Source organism: Catharus ustulatus, chromosome 16 (assembly GCF_009819885.2).
Source record: "Catharus ustulatus isolate bCatUst1 chromosome 16, bCatUst1.pri.v2, whole genome shotgun sequence".
Lineage (NCBI taxonomy): Eukaryota > Metazoa > Chordata > Aves > Passeriformes > Turdidae > Catharus > Catharus ustulatus.
This window is the reverse complement of record NC_046236.1, coordinates 572046-588737: the sequence shown is the minus strand read 5'-3', so window position 1 is coordinate 588737 and position 16692 is coordinate 572046. Positions and strand designations below refer to the sequence as shown.

At 45.4% G+C, this 16692-nt stretch overlaps 1 protein-coding gene and 1 long non-coding RNA gene across 9 annotated transcripts in view; one reads left to right on the top strand and one right to left on the bottom strand.

The window, feature by feature from the left end:
* The window catches only part of LOC117004105, a 38801-nt gene extending 28842 nt beyond the window's left edge, over positions 1-9959 (bottom strand). For both annotated transcript variants that reach the window (XR_004419585.1, XR_004419586.1), the window contains exons 1-2: positions 8590-9959; positions 7238-7338 (exon numbers count right to left, since the gene is read on the bottom strand). This is a non-coding gene — a long non-coding RNA (uncharacterized LOC117004105). The remainder of the gene's footprint in view (positions 1-7237; positions 7339-8589) is intronic.
* A 54-nt stretch (positions 9960-10013) lies between these two features.
* The window catches only part of TBC1D24 (TBC1 domain family member 24), a 46629-nt gene continuing 39950 nt past the window's right edge, over positions 10014-16692 (top strand). For 5 of the 7 annotated variants that reach the window (XM_033073847.2, XM_033073846.1, XM_033073843.1 and 2 more), the window contains exon 1: positions 10021-10087. The gene's annotated coding sequence lies outside the window, so the exon portion shown is untranslated. Of the gene's footprint in view, positions 10088-16692 lie in introns of all 7 variants that reach the window. The other 2 variants (XM_033073845.1, XM_033073844.1) reach the window with 1 other exon arrangement.

Sequence of the window (16692 nt, the reverse complement as noted above, 5' to 3'; positions counted from 1 at the left end):
TCAACAGCTCCATGGCGTGACCCATTACAGCCTTGCTGACGTTTGCACGTTCATCCTGGAGCCAAACTGTCTGTCTGATTTATGTTATCCTAAGGAAGATCTTGAGTTAATGGCAATAAATTTCTTTAGAGAAGACCCATCTCATGGCAGAAGGAAAAAGACAAGGAAAAAGGGAACCATAGGAATTCTTCTTCTTTCATATCCCAGCTGGGCTTGGCTGGAGCTGGCTCCAATTATGCTGGTGGAGCCCAGCACAGCATGCATTTCTGAGGCTGCCACAATGACTCCCAGTGACAGAGATGTGCTCTCAGGCAAAGTGGGAAGCAGATGGGCCCAACACAGCACCCCCAACTTGTGCAGCAGGCACGGTTTAAGAGAAGAGGATTGTTTTTATCAATCAGGAGATTCTGCTGGAAGGAGGAGGCTTCCTGTGGGCTTCGGCAGCAAGTAGGGAATGGCAAAGCACTCAAAAAGCAGTCAGTCATAGTTCCACAGAAACGCTTTCAAGATGTGGTCTGTCACACTGATACGCAATCCCAGAGAATTCAGCCTCAGGAGCAACCCTATATCCCACCAAATACAGAGATGAGAAGGAGGAGAGACAACTCTTCAAGGCTGATGGTGTCCAGGGAACTCCTGAACATCATCTCCCTGAGGATCTGCTGAGGCCTGTCATAGGGAAAGCCACTCAGACTGAGGTGGTCACTCCCAGCTCCCATCTCACAGGCAAATCCTGGGAAATGAACTGTCAAAGACAAGGCCATCTAGCTCTACATTCCCCCAGAACTTCATCTGTACAGCACCTGTACCAGAAAACAGGCAGGGAATGGGGACATGCAGTGACATTCCTGTCAGACTAAGAAGGAACCAAGGATGTGAGGAAGGTGAAGGAGGAGGGATGGAAAAGGTGAACATGAGCTGCTGGAGCCTCACTCAGGTGGAAGCTGGGCAGAAATGGCAGTGAATCCACTATTTACGAGGAGTAAAGTGCTACAGGGCACAGCTGTGCCTGGACTACCTTCACCAACACCACAGCCTGCCAAGCTCCTAATAAAACCCAACACAGGCTGACTTGGGTTCTCATGCTGGTCCTGAGCAGCAGCTTCCCCATCCCCACCTGGGGCCCACATGCGCTGTGAAACAAGTGCTTCTCAAGCATTTCACCATATCCAGGGTCTCTAGGGTTTCCCTACACACCTCTACAGCCAAGCAGAGCAGCCCAGGAGCAGTGGGTGCTTGCCCTGACTGCTTAACTCACTCTCTGCAGCCCCACCTTGCCACACAAGCCTCCCCACTCCAAGCAGAGATGGAGTATGCCCATAGTCTGTTGTTGTTGGTTTTGGCTCAGCAGTAGCAGGCTGCTTCCAGCAAGAGTGGTATGAATAATTGCCCAATTAACTGAAGGAACTTCCAGATGTGTGTTTGCTTTCATTCCCATCCAGCCCCCCTCAATCCCACGTGCCTAACGCCATGAAGAGTGGTGGGGGTGGGAGAGACATGGCTCTGCTAACTCATGCATCAGTGTGGGCAGGGCTTGCCTGCTGCCTGGTTCAGCTCCCCTTTCCATCTCCATCTCCCTCTCACTCTTTAAATGGGGAAATGGTCTTTTTTAATGACCCCAGGGAGAAGGAAATTTGCCCTGCCTGCCAGAGCTTGGTTACACATGCCAAAAGCCAAGAAAGCAGAGAAGAAAGCTGATCCCATGTTATGATTTTTATCAGGTGCACATACAGTGAGCTCTCTTAAGACAGGCTGCCATTTTTTACCATTTCCCCCCACCTTTTCCCATTGAATAATCTCACACCCAGGAGAGGTTTTATTGTCAGCTAAACTGCTTTCACCCTGCAGGACACTGGGAAACCTTTCAAGGTTGTAGCTCTACCCTGTTTTCAGCAGGATCCAGCACCACCCATCGGCTTCTCACCATCTGAGAAAGGGGGGCTCTTTCTGGGATTCAGGTAGAGATTTGATCTGGGCATGGGATGTCTGGAACTCAGTCAACCGAACCAGGCTTAAAGGTGGCTCAGACTCCACAGAGTCTCCACTCCCTCCCTCACACAAAAAGTGAAAAGAGGGGTTTTCATCTCTGGTTTTAGCACCCAGCTTGGCACCTAAATATCTAAGCTCCAGTGAGAAGAAGCAGAATCAGTTCCAGAGCAACCTGCTCCACCCAATAGTGCTTAAGACAAAATGAGCTGATTCACTCACAGGAGTCTTCAGTCTCTCCCTACTGCACAGGACAGATGGAGCTCAGAGGACAAAATTACACCAGATGGCAAACTGCTACATCTCTGCTGTTTGGGGAAATAAATGCCATCCATAACACACATTCTGTCCAACCACAGCAGGAATGAAGCAACTCCAGCTCAAGGCATTCTCCCAGACCAAACCCTGAGCCTTGAGACCCTTCGGACAAAATGTCCAGAAATAACAGCAGCTAGGGATGATGATTCTGGAAGCAGCATTATCTTGGCATTTTGGGCTTCGCACATCTACTCATGTCATCAAGCTCCCAAGGCTTTATCTTGCAGCAAGTAGCAGAGAGCATCTAAGACTCAAACACCAGCCAGAACATCTCCTTCAGGTCCAGCACATGAATGCACACATGGCACTGTCGAAGCAGAAGGCTTCTGCTTCTTGCAGAGACCTGCTTCTCACCCAGCAGCTGGCAAAACCTGAACCAAAGAAAGAGGACAAACTGCCATGTGATCCCTCCCCACAGTGTACATAGAGCCTGCCTCACTGCACACCAAGTAAATGCTCCTTCTAACTGAGCAACTTCAGGGAAAGTGTGCTCCTGAACCTGGGAAATGCTGTTCCCAACCTTTGAATCACAATAAGTGGACAGGGCAGACAGCCAAACTCCAAATACCTCTGAAAGATGAACTATGGTGTTTTCCTGAGAGGAGCTCAACAGTCAACATTAAGTTTTCAGTAATCAGCAAATAGCCCAGGGCAAAAAACTCTTTCCCATGCCAAATTTCCATACCACTCATCTCAAGACTGGGATATAAAGTCCCATTTCTCACAAATCTCTCTTCAATCACTGAAAAAGTCACTGCTGCCAGGACTTTTCCTTGCCCCTTAGATTGCTATTCAAATCTAGCCCACCTACAGCAATGACAATTTATTTGCCCTCTTCTGTCCACAGCACGTTTTCAGATCAAATCCAGACATGGAGAGCTAAACGATCAGGTTGTTTGTTACAGACAGAGCACGAACCTGGTTGCTGGAGGGCAGCTGTCCTGCTGCAATGCCTGCCTTTCACAGCTGCTGTGTGCTTGACCTGCTGCACATGGGGCAGCAGCTGCAGACCCTCCCATGAGAGAACAGGGCCTTGAAGCCAGGGGAGGAAAGAGGAGGTGACATTTGTATGAGGAACACGAGGACAGGTTCTGAGATCCTGCCTGAGGGGTAAGATTGTAGAGGACTAAAAGCAATAAAGATAGGAAATTCAATAAATTTCCAAAGGGAGAAACTGTGTGTTTCCTAAGGACAGAAAAACCTTGTATCTGTTCTGGGCACTGGTGTCTCAACCTACTCTGACATCAGCAGAGCAGGGCACTGAGCCCACTGCCCACAGTGCTGCTGTCAGAAGGCAGAGGAAACCTTTGGACTGTGCTGTATTTTGCAAGGGTGGAACAACTGCCTTCCCCTCCACAGCCATTGCTCTCCCCACCACCCCACAGGACTCAGAGGGCCATAAATGTTTTCAGCATGGCGCTTTACCAAGCATATGTCATAAATTACAGTCCCGTGCCAATAATAAGTCAGGTAATAGTGACACTTTTTTGTCCTGCCAACTGCAGAAAAGGTGGTAAAGGGGAGGGAGGAAGGTAGGGGGAGATGCCTATTAGCACCAAGCTGGATTTTACACACGATGGAAAGTGTTTTTTCAGCTGGAAGTGAGAAGGGTCCTTAACCAAAGAGCACACACTAACGAAAACAGAGTGTGCAAAGGGATGAGGGGCAACAGCACAGAGCAGCAATTCATGCTCTGGCACAGGTGCAAAGGCTGCAAGGACCAGGCCTGGGCCTGAGCACCAGTCTGCTTTTGCTCCAGCTCCATTTCACACCTTCTGGAAACAGTAATTGCAGGTTCTGCTTTGCATTAGAGAACACAGGCAGGCCTGAGAGCACCCAGTGCCACAGATTTTGGTGTAGAGCCCTCCTGAGAGCTGAGCCTGCCCTGGCTGTTTGGCTGGGACAGACAGGATCCCTCTCCAGGCAAAGGCCATCTGGGTACCATACCTTCTTACCCTTCAGCCAGGGAGGTTCAGCCTATTCTCAGGTCTCTAAAAAGCAGATCCATGGGATCGCAGCCTGGTTTTGAACTTACTTGTCCAGTCACCTTTGCTGGGAAGTCTGCAGATCCCTCACTGCTCCCACTCAATCACACTATGAGGTAAATGCACCAGAGTCCCTGAAGACCCAGAGCCAGTAGCCCAGACAGAGACATAATACAATGAGGGACCCCAATAGCCCAAAAATGTTCCTGCTTTGCCTGATGAAAGCCAATGAGCTTCCTGAGAAAAGGCGGTGGTGTGTTTGAGTTGGTTGCAGTGGACTGCAGGAGGAAGAAGGGATCAAGCCAACATCAAAGACAGTGGACACAAATTAAGCAACATTTAGTTATCTATCCATGTCTGTAGCATGTGACTGACCAACAGTCCCTGGAGCTTATAGGATACACCTGCACTTGGAATAAACCAAATTTCTTCAGAATCACCTTGCCAGGAAAAGCCCTTGGATTATGAGCCACTCCCTAAGATCCCACAGGTCATCAGGCAGGAACCCCATGGGGGAGGCGAATTGTCATGTGCAAGATCCTTCTGCAATGAACACTCCTCCTTCACAGTCAGGAGCTGGTAAAAGTGCTCCAAAGATGCTCAGTAGCCAGAGGAATCTCTGTGGACCCAATGCTACCAGGTATGGAACACCACAGCAGGACCTGAAACCAAAGCTAGATCCCAACAAGCAACATCACACTCTGGAATACCTGGTGCGATATGCTGGGAATGTATCACGCACCACTACAGTCTCCTCACGGATGAGGGGGATTAAAGTTATCCTAAAGGGAAACTGCTAATTCTCTTCTCACAAATCCCCTCTCCACATCAAGGGGATCACCCAGTATCAGAAGACAGCCTTTCACATTCATGGTACAATGTTAGGGGCTGCTCACCCCTAAAGAGGCAGGAGTTGCCAGAGCTGGGGCAAGGGAAGGGACAAAGAAACAGGAAAAGCTGGCTGCAACCCATCCAACCAAATGGAAAACACAGTGTGCACAGAGTACTTCTTTCAGTTACAGAGAAATGCCTGGCTGCCTTCATGACCACACTCCTTTTGCGTCATTTAAACATCCACCAGCATTCTCCCAGTTTTAGGACCATCAGACTCACCCTCATTGTCAGGAGTAACATCAGCAGCTCATCTAGAGGGGCAGGACCACATTTGGCTGCAGCAAATGGAAGAGAAGTGATCCACACCACTGAGCAAACCTCTCATTAAGATGCTGGCACGTGATAGGAAAAAGATTTGCTTAATTGTCCCCTAGCAATTCCCAGTTTTACCCACAGGAGGTCAGACTTTGCCGAGGCTTATCAGCTTTCCATGCAAGCAGCCCAGGGCAAAACCCATTGCTGTGGGACCAGCAAAGCCACTGTTTTACTAGCTCAGCTTAGGTTTTGGCCTAAGAACCTCTGTACTTCCTGGCATTCTCCGATCATCCTCCAGCTGCTCCTCTGCCCATCTTATACCAGTGCAAATCTCCTCTCCAAGGCTGTTTGACACACAGGAGGATAGGTCTCATGTGATGGAGCATTCCATTCACCTAGCCATTCCTCACTTGCTTTTCTTTTCTTGCTTTCATGTGGTTTCCCAATCCAGCTTTCCAGTCCTCCCACTGCCCCTGTCAAAAAGCCTCCATTACATCAAGTGCTTAGTTCATAACTCCAGCCTGGTTTCCTAAGAAAATGTGAGATATACAACTGTACACACCAGAGAAATTTATGTTCCTGTAGGTTCTGGAAAATGTATATTCACAGAGAATAGCATTCCCACACAAAGGAACGGTTCAGTATGAGCTCACTTGTTTTTCAGAGAACAGAGAGGAGCCACCATCAAGGCACAAACCCAAAGGTCATAGACTTCATCCAAACTGCACTTGCGGAACTACTTTATTTCATGCTACGTGAAAGTGTTTCAAAACTCTGGGAACTAGTTAAATATAAACAAAGATCCTTCTTTCATCCCTAGAAAGCCTCTGTAGACTCATTGCCTTCCATGCCCAGGGGCCCACCAGATCTTGCTCTTTATTTGAACCACTGCAGGGTTCTGCTTAGAAGCCTTGGCATTCCTTGGCTTCTGTAAAGCTGCCAGCAATGAACGTCTTCCTCCAGGAAGAGGAGTTTATGCATTCAAACATGTTTTCCACCTGCCATCAGCCAACTACTTGAGCAAGGTCTTCATCCTCTCTCTCACAGTCACAGACAGCCCAACAGCCTGAACACAGGTTGGTGATTACTCATATAGCCATGTAGGCTCCAAAGTTTTACAGCACAGAGCATTCCCTCTGCCCATATCACCTGCCATTTTCACCACCTGTACAAGTCCACACACTGCTGTGTCCTTTTATCCTTTATTCACACAGGCCCCTCTCCTGAAAGATTTTCCCACACTGATCTTATCTCTGTGCCCTTTATCTTATCTCATCTCTGCCTCCTTGAACTCTATCCCCCTATGGCACCCAGAGTACTGTAAGTAAGTAAAACCATCAGGCTATGCAGAGGCTTTAGTCATCATTATACTCCAAAAATATCTCTCAATAATGCACCACTGAGCATCAGGACAGAAGTTTGGAGAGAGCCTTCATTTATTCCTACTTTCAGAACACTGAGAACAACTGTCTGGCTAAACAGTATGTTCAGCTCCAATCATGGTTCACATTTCAGCAAATAAACTCTAGGAGTCTAGTTCCTCTCCCTGTGTCTGCTCTTGCTTTTCTAAAGCCTGTCAATCCCCAGTTTTTATTTCCCCATGTGAACACTGTCTCTGCTGCAGTTTCCTGGGAGGGACATGAGAATAGCAGCACTGCTTTACCTCAGAGGGGTACCATGAGCCCAAGTATGCAAAATACATAGGTCTCACATATTACAGTGAAAGGATCTATAAATACTGAAGACAGATGAAAGTTTTTCATCCTCCTATAAAACCTTAGCAAATGCTGTTCTCTCACCTCTCCGTCTACTTTCATCCTCTTTTAAACCCGCTTTCCTTGCTAGCTCAGCTTCATTTGGCACAAGGAACTTTACATGTGTGGAAGTGTCCTCGAGGACCCTGCAGAATCAAACACAAGTGAATATAAAATAATGTATATATTTCCAATTTATATTTGGATAAACAAATGATTTATCATCAGCTTCTGGAAATGGCTCTCATGCTCTACGAGTTGACAGCTGTCCACAGTGGCATTAACCAGTCACAATGAAGCACATTACAAAGACTACTTTCTGCTTCTCCCCAGTTTGGGGCAGTGGAACTGCCCTGTCTGGCCATTGCCTGAGACACCACTGACCATTTGTCACAGCACAGTGGCTACTGTGTCTGTCTGCAGGACTTAACAGGGGTCTGTAAGAAAGGTGAGGACAGGCTCTTCAGTAGGGCCTGTAGCGACAGGAAACGGGAGGATGGTTTTAAACTGAAAGAGGGGAGATTTAGACCAGGTATTAGGAAAAGGTTTATACAGTGAGGGTGCTGAGGCCCTGGCACAGGTTGCTCAGAGAAGCTGTGGCCACTACGTCCCTGGAAATGTTCAAGATCAGGTTGGACGGGACCTGGAGCAATCTGGTCTAATGGAAGGTGTCCCTGCCTATGGCACGGAATGGGACTGGATTGACTTTAAGGTCCCTTCCAACCCAAACCACTCAAGGATTTTATCTTTCCTCTAATCAATGCCCAGTAGCTTTAAGGTAAATACAGAACACCCTCTTAAGTCCCTGTTTAAAATGCAGCTGCAAGTGGCTCCAAGTCCTCTGTGTATTTTATGTTTCATTATCATGTTTTGTACTTTCCTTGTGGTTCTTTGTGGTTTCCTTTAGATTGTAAACCTTCAGGGTAAGGGATTTGTTATCTCTTTGGCAAGATACAGCCATCCAAAGCTGTGTACATGTACAACACCATATAAAAGATTAGTGCTTTATTGGCCACTGAAGCATTGCTAGTTAATAATCTTTAATGTGGCAGTTATTTATCCAGTCGTAAACAGAACACTGTTGCCAAGCCAAGTCAAATAAACTCTATGGAAATCTTTCATCTTTAAAATGAACCAATTTCTGTCCTGGCCATTGTAGGCTTTGCGAAAAAAAAAAACCAAAACAAACCAGAATACAAAAACCCAGACACATTGTTACTAACCACAAAAGTAGTCAGATTTTAAAGCTTTCCTAAAGCAACAATTGTTTCTAGTATTTGCGCTTAACTTTTCCCAGGCCTCAGGGCAGAAGCACAGCCCGAGTTCTCCTCGCACAGCACTGCTGTCTGTGGGATGATGAGCAAGGAGCTAAGCAAGGGCTAAGGCTTAATACATACAGTGTGTGCTGTGTACCCTCTGTGTTATCTCTGTGGATGGAGAGCTGCATAGCTGACATCAGGAAAGGCCCTGAAGGAGCAGGTCCTGCGGAGATGGGATGTTCCTGCTCTGCTCTGAAGAATGAAGTAAATGAGAACAAAGCTGCATGACCAGAACTTCAAAGGACACCACAACAAAACAAAGTAAAGCAAAACATCAAACAAACAACTTTTTCCTGATTAGGAGTCATTTGGATATTAAAATGCACAACCCTGCATATGCTAATCACCTTAAGGACATTAGTCCCACATGTATTAGTGTATTACACTGCTCTCTGCTCAGATCATGCTATATGTGAAGAAGGAGCAGCGGGATAAGATTGGGCTGTATATAAGGTAGGCAAAAATTTCACCTAGTTAGGAGGAAGACCCAAAAGGACCTCAGAGACAGTTGATAGGCTACTTCTCTCCCTCCTCCCAAGCATTCATTGTAAGCTTCTACAGAAGATGATGATGATTACTATTACTGGGGCTAACACTACACTATTGTTACTGTTAGAACTCTATCACAGCTAGTGCATCCATCTAGGGCAATTCCAGAATCTCCAAACGGTTTGGGTTGAAAGGAATTTTAGAGCTCATTCAATTCCACCCCCTGCCATGGGCAGGGTCACTTCCACTGTCCCAGGTTACTCCAACCCCTGGCCAACCTGGCCTAGGACACTTCCACGCACAGCGCAGCCACAGCTTCTCTAGGCACCTGTGCCAGGGCCTCACCACCATCTGAGCAAAGAATTTCTTCTGAAAGTCTAAAAAAACATACAACCTCACCGTTATTCCCCCTTGCACTTCTGCTGCTTCAATAAAACACACTATTCATGAATCTGTGATGGTGAAAATTCTTATTGAACATTTCCAGACTCGATGTTGAACATGCCCTGTTTGACAACCTGTGCTCATGGAAGTTCCTATTGAACACAACCACTTACAGTGCCAAACTGGTTATAATCAGAGATTACGCCTAGCTACCCTGACCATCTCTGATCTCTAACGACCAGTTGGCTTACAAGGGGTTTCTTTTCCACCAAATTTCTATACTCTTAATCACAACACTGCTCCAACCACCCTGTCTGCCCCACACTGCCCCTCACTGCCACCCACCATCCCTCACAGCCCCTATCAGGTCCCTCAGCCTTCATCACCCCTCACACTCCCTCAACCTTGACCTGCACCCTCCTCACAGTCCTTCACCGTCACCCGTCACAGCCTCCTGTGCCTCCAAAGCTCCCATTAGCCCCCACAGCTACCCTCACCACCCCTCCATCAGCTCTCAGTGCCCCTCACGGCCCCGCCATCGCCCCTCACAACCCGCGGCCCCCTCACACAGCCCCGCTCAGTCCCAGGGCCGGGGCCGCTCCGCGCGTGCCCGGCCGTCCCCGCGCTGCCGCGCCCTCTGCGCAGGCGCGGGGCCGCTCGCGCCCCCGGTCCCGCCGGACCCGGCCCGGAGTGGCGGAGAGCGGTGAGGCGGAGGGGGGTGAGCGCGGTTGCGGGAGCCGACCAGGGGGATGGAGTTCGGTGTCGGACGGTAGCACCACGGCAGCATCCTCCGGCGAGTGGCCGGGAGGGACCCGGAGGGGGCTGGTTCCGAGACTGGCCTTCGTCGGGCCCCCGTGGCATGGCCGCGGGTCGCCAGCCGTGCTCGTGCGAGACCAGGCAGCAGCTGCGGGCAGGCTGTGTGTCTGCCCGTGGGCTCCGGAAGCCGGGGCGTAACCTCCGGGGCTGTCGGTGGCTGGAGAGCGGCCGCGGGGGCTCTGGGCTACGCCTGGGGGCTGATTCGGTGTGTGCCGTGGCTGGAAGGTGTTCAAATGGCTTGTGCGAGCCTCAGGTGCCGTCAGTGCTTCTGAGGCTCCTCTGGCCGCTGCTGGCGCCCGCCCCAACACGCAGTTCACATCTCTTCTGCCAGCCCATCTCTGCCGTGGGGCAGTGGAGCCTCACAGGAAGAGTTCTCTAAACCCAGCACTGGTGTTCCGCAGCCTCTGCCTTCAATGTTTTTGAAATTCCTATAATGAAAGTAGAATTTTGTTGTGAGCTTGTTTTCACATTAGTCTTTCCGGCCCATCCTTCAGAGAAAATTGCTGCTGGAATATTGGGGCTGGCACACTGTTAGCTACCAAGCACCAAATTTAGAGTGCTGGCTAGAACCTGCCAAAATGCTCGCCGGCCTCTCTGGGCCTGTGAACAAGCGAGCAATAGCGGGGTGGATGCAGCATGCTCAGATGATTCTAGTCCCAGGGCGGCAAGCAGGGATGGCGCCTCTCGGCTGCTGTGTGCTTGTGGTGAGAGTAAAGTGGGACCTTCTCCTTTGAACTGTATTATCTTGGTCATTGTGTTTTTATGTCCAATTCCTACAAGAACCTGGAGCATCTGAAGGCTTCTCTGGCTTAGAGGGTATCCCAATAGGATTTCAGAGCATCCTGGAGTACCCAGAGCACAAAAATAACATGGATCATATCTTGGGCAGTGTTGTTGGAATTTCCTACTTTCTGTAATTACTAGCTCTTAGACTGTTGCAAAACACTTCTCCAAGATAGTTACTCAGGAACAGCAATGATAACTCGAGTCCAAGGATTCCAGCAGCGTTTTATAGTAACTCTTTGTTTCTTCCAATCAATATATGATACTATTATCCTTTGTAATTTTCAAAACAGCTGTGGATAGTATTGTGCAATAATTAGCTGTTGGGAATTCTTTGTACTGAATGTTTTTTCTGTCATTATTATTTGAAAGTTTGCAGGTGTTGCTGTGGCCAGAAATTTTACTCAAAGGAAAACAGCTTTCTCCCTGATTTTTTGTTTTTCTGAGTTTTTTTGTTTGGGGGGTTTTTGTTGTTGTTTTGTTTTGTTTTGTTTGGGTTTTTTTGGTGGTAGTGGTGGGGTGTTTGCTGGTTTTTTGTTTTATTCTTTCTTTCTGGGCGGTTTGTTTATTTGTTTGGGTTTTTTGCTGTTAATGATTAAGTGCTGCCAAGTAAATGTTTCTAGTTTGTGGATCCTGTCACATACAGGATCCAGCTCACCCACTTTGTTGGGACCTTTGTTTTCTCTCCTTGTTTGTATTTGCTTATTTGTTATGTTAATCTGAAATCTTTAAGGGCCTCCATCTTCTGATCCCCCTGTTATTTGGGCTGTAAAGAAAAATGGGAAAAGAAGCTATCTCTGTACTAAAATAACTGTCTCTATATTTAAGGCAAGCAAAACAAACCAGTCCACACTGCACGGGTCCCTCACCATCTCCAATACCAAGGTTATTGCAATCTGATAATGCATTGTTTAGGCATTATTGTTGTCTTGTATTATATGAATTGTCTGGCATTTGTTTAGGCCATAAGTGCCATTGCTTTAGTGCCAAAGCCTCATACAGTCAGTGACAAACATTGGTAACATACCATAAGTTAGGTCCTTGCTGTTCTTCTTCTGTAGAATTCCCCCTACCCTCCCTGTTAGGTTGGAGAGCAGCTGGAACTGCTGCTATTGGACTGTGTGGTTGCATGCTCAGGCACAGATAAGCGTGTGCTACTATTCAAATTTTATAAACTATGTGGATGTTGGAAAGAGAGATAACTCCTTATATTGTGTCTGTACAGCCTCAAATTGGGACTCAAGAGCTACAGTTTCTCTCAATTTTGTCTGGGGATGCCTTTATTTTCAAGTTTATTTGCAATAGTCTGACACAATTGCATGGGGTGTGTTGGCGGATGCAGTGGGTTTTGTTGCAGAAACGATGTTCTTGAGCTATTTCCTGCTTTGGTGCTTGACCAGACAGTCATATGATACAAAAATAGATCTCATTACACTATAATTAATGATTGAATGGCTTGGAGTCCATATATGTTGGTGAGAATATGTGTGGTGAGGTCCAGTTCTGGACTCAAATGTTTTAAAATCTCTGACCTTAATGTATAGAAATGCTCATGTCTGTGGTGTTCACACTCTTGGGCTTTAACATAACCCATTTATTCTCCTCCTGCTTAAACTTCTGCAGATAGAGAACAATTGCCTGAACTTTCAGACATGTTGCAAAAGATCATGAGCCGTTGATTCCCGCTGTCTTGGGAGACTCAAGAGAAATCTAGGAGACTGCAGATGTCTGTGCTAAGGAGTGTGCTGAATGATGTTTGGGATGTAGGCAGCTGCATCAGCGCAGAGCCACAGACTGGTTTGGGTAGGAAGGCCCTTAAGGCTCATCTCATTCCAGCCCCTGCCATGACCAGGGACACCTTCCACTGTCCCAAGCTGCTCCAAGTCCCATCCAGCCTTGGACACTTACAGGGACCAGGGGCACCCACAGCTTCTCTGGATACCTTGTGCCAGGTCATCCCCACCCTCATAGGAAAGCATTTATTCCCAATATCTAAGCTAAACTTACTCTCTGTCAGTGTAAAACCCTTTCTCTCTCTCCTGATTATGTTGTCAAATAAGTGTAACTTAGTTGTAGCTGCCAAAATCCAACATTCATTTTTTGTTAGAGTTTTATAGGGAAAACAACTTAAAGGAGAAATAACTAGTACACAAGTAAAAGTCTAGTGACTGTTTCAGAAAACTTGTACTGTGTTATTGCCAAATCTACTACGCTGAATATCAGCCTTTTGAAAAGAAAAATGATGTTCAGATTAGCTTTTTTCTGCCTAATAGGACAAAGGCCAGATACCAATTCTTAGCAAATCAGCTGTTCTAACCCCATTGTCCACTGCATATCATCAGAGTATAGTTGGTTTGTTTCAGAGCTGAGGATCCAAACACTGCAGAGCTGGAATTCCAAAATCACATACCTGTGCAGCAAATACCTGTTAGTCACCAGAAGATAGACAATTTCCAGAGATTACCTATTTAATGCAGACTTTGTACATCCTGTATAGAATAGGGGGAGCTAAAACAGCTTGTTAACACAGCTGCCACAAGTAGTAATCCTGCTTGTGATTTTAGAGACTGAAATTAGTTGTTTATGCTTCAAGCCCTTTAATAGTGTGGTTAATTAGCTGTTCTTCTCTTTAGTGAGGTAATTTGTCACCTTGTTTTCTGTAGCACAATTTCAGGTATGAAGTTTGGAAGCTATGCATGCAGATTCCTTTTTTTTTTTTTAAAGGTATGGAGGTCACTGATGTATATCAGTGTTGCCCAGTGCACTGTTTAAAAAACAGTCTAATATTTACATATTATTTTTCCCCTCATAAACGGGTCCAACAGAAGGGAATAAGTTATAAGATGTATACAATGACAAGTTCTAAGGTAAGGCTTAATAAAAGCACTTTAGTCTGAGTGGTGCAGGTGTTTTGGAATTATTTTTGTTTAATATTTTTGTTTTGTAGTATCTTCATTCTATAAAGAAAATATTTGTTTTCTAATCTGGGCCTGTGTGGAGTACAGGATTCCTGCTCCTGGTTTACATTTCAATATGCCTGTATCCTCCAGGTGAGAGACTTGGAATCCAGCCAGTGCACTGCCACTAGAGAGAGGAGTAGTGTGTGTCAAGTGTTAAAACCCTTCAGATTTGCTCAGATCAAGCACATGGGTACAGAGTACCCTCAACGGCAAAGCTTCCTGTAAATCATGTGCCCTGGACCCTGAACTCTATGACTGGGCCAGTCTCCCAAAGTTCTCTCTGCAGTAAGACTATCAGTTTAGCAATATACGTTAGTAATAAGATTATGAACCTGGCAACCAATCTGTTGTTATAAATGCCCTTTGATTTTGAAATCACAATAAAAATAGTGCAGAACTAGTTTGGGATTCCACACTCATAGTTTTTCATTATGAGGTGCTGTTTCTGTACCTTTGCTGCTGCACAGGAGTGTTTGTTGCTACTCTTTTAGTAGAGCATAAATTTAGAAAGATGACAGAAATAAGTACCAAAACTAAAGCAATGTGTTGTTCCAGTTCCCCAAAATGGAACTGTTGTCTGAGCTTAGGTTCTCCTTTGCTTGTAAAGTGTAGTTGGTGTCTGAAAATCTCCCCTGTGTAGGTTAATCTACACTTCATTTCAGGGAAGGGTAATCCATTACATGGCATACCACATTATTGAAGCTTTTGTCCTGAGCAACGTCAGAAGAAAGGAACAAAATCTGTAGGCTTTTGCAGCGCTGGAAGAAAATAAAATTCTGAGTCAAATGACAGCTTTAACTTTGATTTGTATATGCTCATCTTACTATAAATTGACTTTTGCTTTCCAAGAGAAAACTACTGTTCCCTTATACATAGTGTAGACACTAATGAAATAGTCTGAGATATTAAGATTTCCTTACCCTGTTTTTAGCTGCTGGCTGAAATTTTGGAAGCACAGATCTCTTCTGGAATAAACAACTTGTAGGAATAACTGCTGGCAGGAATTAAGTGTGCATCTCCCTTTGCTTGCAAGACAAGGAGTGTGTGCAGTGATTTCCATAGGCTCAGCAAAGATTAAAGATTTGTGTGCTCCATTACACCAGAATTACGTACTGCTGCATCTACCATTCCCCAATTTAGGTACCTCCAGCACTGCCCATTAAGGCTTTATATGTTCCTGTATTGCACTGAGGGGGTCTTAAATCACTATAAACATGTAATATCAGTTAATTTTACAGAAGAATTAAACTGACCTTAATATGCACACTGATACTTGAATGGCTTTGACTAAATTGTCTTTTTGTTTTGTTTTAAAGATGATGTGAAGAATTGGGACATTGGCTGTTTTCCTTAACAGATTTTAAATGGCACCGTTCATATGAGAGAATGTCCAGCAGTCATCTGTGTGGGTGTATTTTTGATATATATTAATATTGTGAGGGAAATTATTTTAAGCATTAGTTTTTAAAAATTGGATATGTATTTGTTATATTGTACATATGCACTATATTGCCATGAACTGGAAAAGGCTTCTTGGCAAATGTCTGTCCTAGGGAGGCTCTTCCCTGGTATCGCAGATTGTGTCTTCTGCTTGTAAAAATCTAGCTGTATTTCCATTCATGCTGTCAACTACTGTTCTGGACCTGAAGAAACTCAAAATGTAAAAAAATAAAATGTAGCTGCATGTACCTGTAAAGTAAGTCCTGCACCTTGTGGCTTAGATAAGAGAAAAATTAATAAATCAGTGTTTGACAGAAACCTATGCAGACACTGTGTTTAAGAGGAGAACATATCATCAACAGATATTTAAATATGTTTTTCTGCCAGTAAATGTAGTGGAAGAGGGTCTCAAGGTGATAGATGTCAAACTGGCAGCATCTAGTGCAACAGAGAAAGAAAAGGGATTGGATTATTGTGTATGGATTTGATGCCATCCCAAGTTTTTCACTGACAGTCAACATTTTGGTTCTACATAGTTGACTCTACTTCCAAACCGAGAAAGATATAAACTGAAGTGTTATGGGAAAGTTAAATAAGTTAAATAAGACTGAAGATTGTATGTCCAGTCAAAGTTTGCTGTTGAAGGGAGATGTGTTTGTAGTTATTTCTGATTTTGCAACAAAGGGAAGATGAATAATTAGCACAGCATAAAGGATTTTTTCAACCTTATGGTTTGGAAGGACCAGAAGGAAAACTTAGACAATGTAGTCAGAAAATTGTGTTGATTTTTTTGCTGTGCTTTGACAGATACCTTTTTTTTTTTAATGGATCATTTTTAATGCATCATGTAAGATAGTCTTGCAAGTTAAGTGAAGTTTTCTTTTGATCTGGAGGGGAAAAAGGTAGAAATTACCCTCTCTCTAATTTTACTGTTTGTTTCTTGGGTGTTTTTATGATGTAGGCCAGAGGGCTACCTATGGCTTTGATAACATTTACCTCCAGCATCTTCTTACAATGCTCTGCTCCTTAGCCTTTTTGAACCTTTGTGGAGCCATTAACCATTTCTTTCCTCTTACATTTTTTCAACAAAAATGTGTTGTGTTTTCCCCCAGACTTTTATCTTGTTTGATTCTGTGTATTTACCATGTGCCTTTTTTGGTATCTTACTGCTCATAGCATCCACAGGGACTGGACATCAGACGTGCTTGTGTCATCCCAAACCAGAGATGGGAAGGAGGGGGTGCTTTGTACTGAAGTACTTGCAGCTATGAGATGAAGTTAAATTAGGTATTAGGAAGAAATTCTTTAC